We start from the raw sequence: 7,035 nt of genomic DNA, 5'->3' as shown, positions 1-7,035 counted from the left end.
AATCTGGTACAACAGCAATGGGAAATGGACACACCAGGGTTCAGGGCAGTAAGGAGCACAGAACGGAACGGGGGCTGCATCATGCTGTCGACACAGAGCATACAGGTGTCCGAAGGGAATTCCAAGAGGAGAGGCATTGGCCACGGATGCTTCCGAGTGGAGAAGGACCATTCAGCCAGCACTCTGAGGTGTGGAGAAATGACGGAATCAGCCTAGGCCTATACAGGCGCATTCCTCAAGTACACATTTATTATCTGCTCCGAGCTAGGTCTTGTGTTGAGTTCGATGGGGATCTGAGGATACATATAGCAGAGTTCTTGTCCTCAAGGAGTTTCCGGTCCAGCAGAGGAAAACCTGGCACGAAAGCCCTGGGGTGTCCTTACCGTGGACCAGTTCCCTCAAGTCTCTGGGTTCGGTTCTTTCTGGGTAAATCATAAAAAGAGCTACTTCACCAGATGTTGTGAGGACCAAGTAATAAAATATGGGTAAAGCTGTTTTGTAACCTATGAATCATATTGCAGGGCTGAATACCAGGCTCTCCATTACCCTTCCGGGTCTGCAGATCTCCCTGCTTCCACCACCTTCGCCTTAGAGAGGCTCCCAGCTCCTCCATAAGGCCTTCAGAGTTGAATCCTGGCTGGGGGACAGCAATCAGGGCTCACCTCACGATCAGAGCCGTCTAAACCACAGGCGCAGACTTAAGCACTGGGTTTCAGTCACTTTTTTTTTCTTCCTTTTAAAAAATACTGCTCAGGGGCGCCTGGGTGGCTCAGTTGGTTGGATGACTGCCTTCGGCTCAGGTCATGATCCTGGAGTCCCAGAATCGAGTCCCACATCAGGCTCCCAGCTCCAAGGGAAGTCTGCTTCTCCCTCTGACCTTCTCCTCGCTCATGTTCTCTCTCACTGTCTCTCTCTCAAATAAATAAATAAAATCTTAAAAAATAATAATAATAAATAATAAAATAAAATAAATAAAAAATACTGCTCAGGTGAAATCTCTCTCCCTTTTTTTTTTTTTTTTTTAAATGAGGAAGTTGCTCATTGTCAAATATGTGAAAGGATGAAGAGAATAGTTTCTGGGAAAGATGATCTGTAACTGTAAGCCAGAAAGTCAAATGCTGTGTAAAGTATGCTGTTTGGCCCTCTGCTGATATTCTCCTATCAGATGATACCGTGCTGAAAAATTGGTGACGAATGTTTGCAGTGGAACAAAAGTCCCAGCTCAGGGTTTGGCTCCTGGTGAAAACTGAAGAGGGAAATCATCAGTTTAGAAGTTGCATGTGTCGTCACTTCCTGTTTGGTTCCTTTCTGCTCCATAGAGGCGAACCGAGTGTTTCCTCTGCCCGGCCATGTGCTGGGCGAAGGGCAGGCTCTGGGGGTGGAATTCACACCTGGGGAGGCTATGGATCAGGTGTGATTCCTCTACCTCAGTATTTGGACTTTTAACTCAAAGGGGTATAATTTTTCGGGAAGATTCTAGAGCCCATTTCAGATCTTGCTCCCTCTGTGTAGCTTCACTGATCCTTAGCTGAAACAACTCTGTCTCTCTGTGTCTCTTTTTCTCTGCCTCTGTCTCTTTATGTCTCTCTCTCTGTCTCTCCCTCCCTTCCCCATCCCCTTTTCTCCAAGGATGGCCTTTACTCTGCATCTCCCAGGACACTTCATAGTTCAAATATTTCCTCCACAATCCCTACGTTAGAATGTGCTAGAAATGCAAATATTTTGACAACTAAGCAACAGCTTCTGAAATACTTTTGTATCCCCCAAATAACAAAAACAGCAAACACTGGCATAGTGCTATTTCCCAGGACAGTTTAGAGATAGGTACTATTATCATCCCTACTTTACAGATGAGGAAACTGGGCTATTCGATGACTTACCCAGGTCTCCTTGGACAGATCTTGTGGACCAATTTCCAGCTCAGAAAATGTGGTCTTCACAGTCACGCATTCTGTCTCTTCCATTCTCCCTGGCCTTGTCTGAAAGTTTTGCACGTCTGTGTCATCATGGACACACGTGCCGTTATGGGCTCATCCCTTTGAACGCTCCTCCTTGCCTATCTTGTACATAGCAGATGCTCAGTAGATAATTGTGGATTAGGTGAATTGGCTCAGAAAAATACAGAAGCTAGAAGAATAAAAGAAAATCTGTAAAAGTTGTAATGATGTGGGAGGCATTTCACGATTATAATATTAAGTATAAAATTGCTATAAAACTGAATATAGGGGCGCCTGGGTGGCTCAGTGGGTTAAAGCCTCTGCCTTTGGCTCAGGTCATGATCCCAGGGTCCTGGGATGGAGCCCTGCATCGGACTCTCTGTTCAGCAGGGAGCCTGCTTCCTCCTCTCTCTCTGCCTGCCTCTCTGCCTACTTGTGATCTCCGCCTGTCAAATGAATAAATAAAATCTTAAAAAAAAATAAAAAAATAAAAAGCACATAATTCTTATTTAAAAAACTGAATATACATCATGATATTAACCATATAAAAATATAAACATTGTACTTTATTTTGAACTGGAAGGAAATACAGAAGAATGTTGATAGTAGTTGTCACAGAATGGTGCAGCTAAGAGTAAATTTTTATTTTCTTATGTATACTTTTTGTCTTTTTCCATTTATGCATCATTGGCTTATGGGAACTTCATAAACAAAAAAATGAAAGTTTGCAAATATATCATCCACTTAAAGGAGAGCAAGAACAACATGACTGGAAGCTTGCCCCGGTGATCTGTGGTCTCCCTCGGGGGTTGAGTGGAATTTAGGTTGTGGTATGGATTTCACAGCATCTGTTTGTGAGTGCGTGTGTGTTTGTGTGTGTGTGTGTGTGACATCTGTGTTACAATCTGATGGTATACACGGGAGAACATAGTGTAAATGATTACTTATGAATGAGAAAGTGAAAGATTTCTCCCTTTAATATAGATCAAATGGCCCATGGGCTTTGGAGGAAACTGGTCCTAGAAGAGAGTAGATTGCCAACTTTGTTCAGGGACTTGATGTGGGTTAATCTCAACAGGAAGGAGAAGGTCGAAATCATAGGTGGAATTCTCACTTCTTGCTCTATCTGGGTCAACCCTGCAGCTTGGTCCTGCCGTCCTGGCTGAGGGCCGCTCAGGCTCACCTTTGGTGGTGGGCTACTGCATTGGTCCAGCTCAGTTAGCCTTTCTGATATGTTCTCTACTCTTTTCTAGGCCTGTGCACATCAGCAGACTGCTGTCTGTGACCAAAATGACCACTCAGAGACATCAAACAACCTATGACCAACCAGCAACTGACCAGTAATTTGCTCAATTGGTCAAACTGCCTTTGTTTGTTTAGGTTTCGGCTCAGAAGGTAACATTTTGTGGTGGGAAGGATGGCTTCAGGAAGATCATGACTTTGCACATGGAAGTAGAAGTTTCACAAAATATTTTGAATCATTTTTTTCCGATTATAAAAGCAATATGAACATTTTATTAAAAATTAGAAAACGCAGAAAAAAGAGAGAAAAGAAATCCCCCATAATCCTAACTTTAGTGATAGCCTCTATTAACATAACTGTTCTTGTAATTGGTGGTTCCTCCTAACCTTTTCCCTCTGTATAGATACATCACGTACTGTATGTATATTTTATTCCTGCTTCTTTCCCTTAAAATAATATGATAAGCTTTCCCCGTATCTCTCAATATTTTGAAAACTTTGATCGCAAAGGACTGCATAAAATTCCATGGTAACAATAAGCCATCACTATGTAACCATTCTGGTATCAGGCATTGAAACTGTTTCTGTGTTTTAAAAATAAAAAAGTTGTGATGCCTGGGTGCCTCAGTCGGTTAAGCATCTGCCTTCGGTTCAGGTCATGATCCCAGGGTCCAAGGATGGAGCCCCAAGTTGGGCTCTCTGCTTGGCAGGAAGCCTGCTTCTCCCTCTCCCATCTCAGCTCCCTCCTTGTATTCCCTCTCTCACTGTGTCTCTCTCTGTTAAATAAATAAAATCTTAAAAAAAAAAAAGAAAAGAAAAAAGAATAAAATAAAAATTTTAAATGTCTTTAAAAAAAAGAGAGACCATCAACCCTGGGTATCTCCTGACCAAAGTACACACCAGCACCTCTAATATATAAGAAACAAGTGAAAGAGAAACACATTAGTGACACTGACAACGCATTCAGAAAAATCTGGATTCCAGGGAAACTATAGGACAAATGAACCAGATTTTTAGGGACTGAAACTGCCAGGGTGGGGGTGGGGGAAGAGATGAGCGAAGGGAAATCTAGGAAATCAGAGGCATGTCAGTCACTCACAGTGTATGAATGACATTTGGGTTCACATGCAAACAAACTCCGAAAAAATTTTACGAGACTGAAAATTGAAACACCAACTTAGATATTTGATAATATTAAGGAATTATTAATTTTTCAGAGGTGATAAGAAGTTTTTGTGGTTATGTTTTAAAAACCAATCCTTACCTCTTAAAGACGCATGCTAAGTGTTTTACATTTGAAAGGATGTATTTGGGATTTGCTTTAAAATAATGGGAAGGGGGCAGGAGATGGTGAATGGGGTAGAGGTGGGTCCAGATTTGCCATAGTTGTTGAAGCTGAATGATGGGTGTGTGAAGATTCATTTTACTGTCTCTTCACTTTAGTGTATGTTTGATATTTTCTAGAATTAAAAGTTAGAAAGGAGAACCAAGGAAAAGGAAGCCAGCATCTCTGAAGGCCAAGTGCTGAGCTGAGCTCTGGAGGAAACTGCCCTGTGCTTGAATGAGACAGACTTCATTTAGTCCTACCTTTCACACACTGGCTGTGTGTCCCTGGACGTTTACTTAACCTCTCTGAGCCCCAGAGCCATCACTTATAAAACTGATGTTATAAAGTCTGCCTCATAAGGTTGTCGTGAGGAGGAAACATGATCTTATCTGAGAAAGTGCTTGGAAACCTAAGTAACATTTGAGTATTTTATCTCAAGCGATGAGTAGAGCATAAGGTCCAGGAGAATCTGCCCCTTTACCCTCCTCAGGGAGTTAAGGCTCCTCAGTTTTTCATTGACAGCTGAGAGTGAGTCTTTCATAGAAAAACACTCAGGTGCACCATTTTAATTCCCTTGTTATTTCTTTTATTATACACTTTTGAATAATTTTCTTTTTGTTTATTGGGGGAGTTGAATTATTTTGTTTTGTTTGGTTGTGTGTGTGTGTGTGTGTGTTTTGAATTGTTTTCTTGGTGGTTGTCCTAAGGATTACCATCAGCATTTTAGAACAATCTGGCTTAGATTACACAAACTTAATTTTTAAAATATTTGTGATGTTTACTTTTTCTCAAGCATTGTGCCACGAACAGTGAATTGAGTACACTATTTATTAAAATGTTGTTCTGAAAATTTTCAAAAATCTGCAACAGCATAGATTAGATGAAAACCAACTCCCACGCAGCTGTCATCTTACCTTGAAAATGGTCAATTCATAAATGATTTGGGTTCTGTTCCCATGGAATGAACCTGCAGCAGGTTTCTGAGACTGCACAGTGGGTTTTTAAAATGATTTCATGGGGTGTCTGGGTGGCTCAGTGGGTTAAGCCTCTGCCTTCGGCTCAGGTCATGATCTCAGGGTCCTGGGATCAAGCCCCGCATCACGCTCTCTGCTCAGCATGGAGCCTGCTTCCCCCCACCCCGCCTACCTCTCTGCCTACTTGTGATCTCTCTTTGTCAAATAAATAAATAAAATATTTTTTTTAAATGATTTCATTTATTTATTTGTTTTTTCGTTTGTTTGTTTATTTAGAGAGCAGTTGTGGGGGAGAGGCAGAGGGAGTGGGGAGAATTTCAAGTAGACTTTGTGCTGAGCACAGATGCCCATGACTCCCTGCTAAATCAGGAGCCCAACACGGGTCTTGATCCAAGGACTCCGAGATCATGACCTGAGTGAAATCAAATGCTTGACTAACTGACTGAGTCACCAAGGGCCCCATCCTTTCCTTCTTGGACTCCTATTATGCATCTGTTGGTGTGGCTTGTTCTTCTACCCGTCTCTGGGGCTTCATTGGTTTTCCTTCTTTCTGTTATTCAGGCAGGATTATCTCAGTGGATTTCTCTTCGAATTCACTGATTCTTCCTCTGGATGTCCAAGCCTACTGTTGAGTACCTCTGGTGAAATTCTCCTTTTAGTTATTGCACTTTTCAGCTCCAGAACTTCTATTTGGATCCTTTTTTATAATTTCCATATCTCGTTGACATTCTCTCTTTGGTGAGATATTACTCATGTATTTTACTTTAGGTTTTTTTTTTTTTTTTTAGTAATTTATTTTTAAGTAATCTCTATGCCAACATGGGGCTCCAACTTATAACCCCGAGACCAAGAGCTGCATACTCCACCCATGGAGCCAGCCAGGCACGCCTTCCTTTAGTTCTTTAGACCTGGTTTCCTGTAGTCTTTGAACATACAATACTGGATTTAATATCTTAGCCTAGTAAGTCCAATGTCTGTGTGTCTTCAGGGACAATTTCTATTGAATGCTTTTCCCCCCTCATGTATGAATCAACTTTCTTGCATCTTTTTTTTTTTTTTAACTTTCTTGCATCTTTATGCATCTTGTAATTTGCTGCTGTTGTTGTTAGAACCAGATTTTCAAAAGTATATAATGTAACAATTCTGGAAATCAGATTTCTACTCCCTCCCCAGGGTTTGTTGTTGTCGCTGCTATAGTAAAATACGCCAAACATAACACAGGCCTTGGGCCAAATTCTCTTCAGGACTAAAGCTGTTCTTTGGGAGACTAGAGACAACTTCTCACGTGTAGGCATGGAGGTCGCCTGAGGAAAACCAACGTGGATTGGGTGTCCACAGGGCACTCTAATAATGATGCCTCTTTGAGGTTCCCGCAAATATCACAGGCAGAGGGAGGGTTATGGCCTCCGCCTTTTCTCTGTCTCCTCAGAATGATGAGAGTGTGTCAGACCTACAGACGTCACAGTGATCCTGTCATCCTCGCTTGTGCGATCCCAGCCTATGACAACCTCCTCTGGAGATCTGGCTGGTTGTATGGCAAGCATATTTCCAGTCA

Source organism: Neovison vison, chromosome 2, assembly GCF_020171115.1.
Source record: "Neovison vison isolate M4711 chromosome 2, ASM_NN_V1, whole genome shotgun sequence".
NCBI classification, from domain to species: Eukaryota; Metazoa; Chordata; class Mammalia; order Carnivora; family Mustelidae; genus Neogale; species Neogale vison.
The sequence above is the reverse complement of the archived record's forward strand: the minus strand, read 5'-3'. Positions refer to the sequence as shown.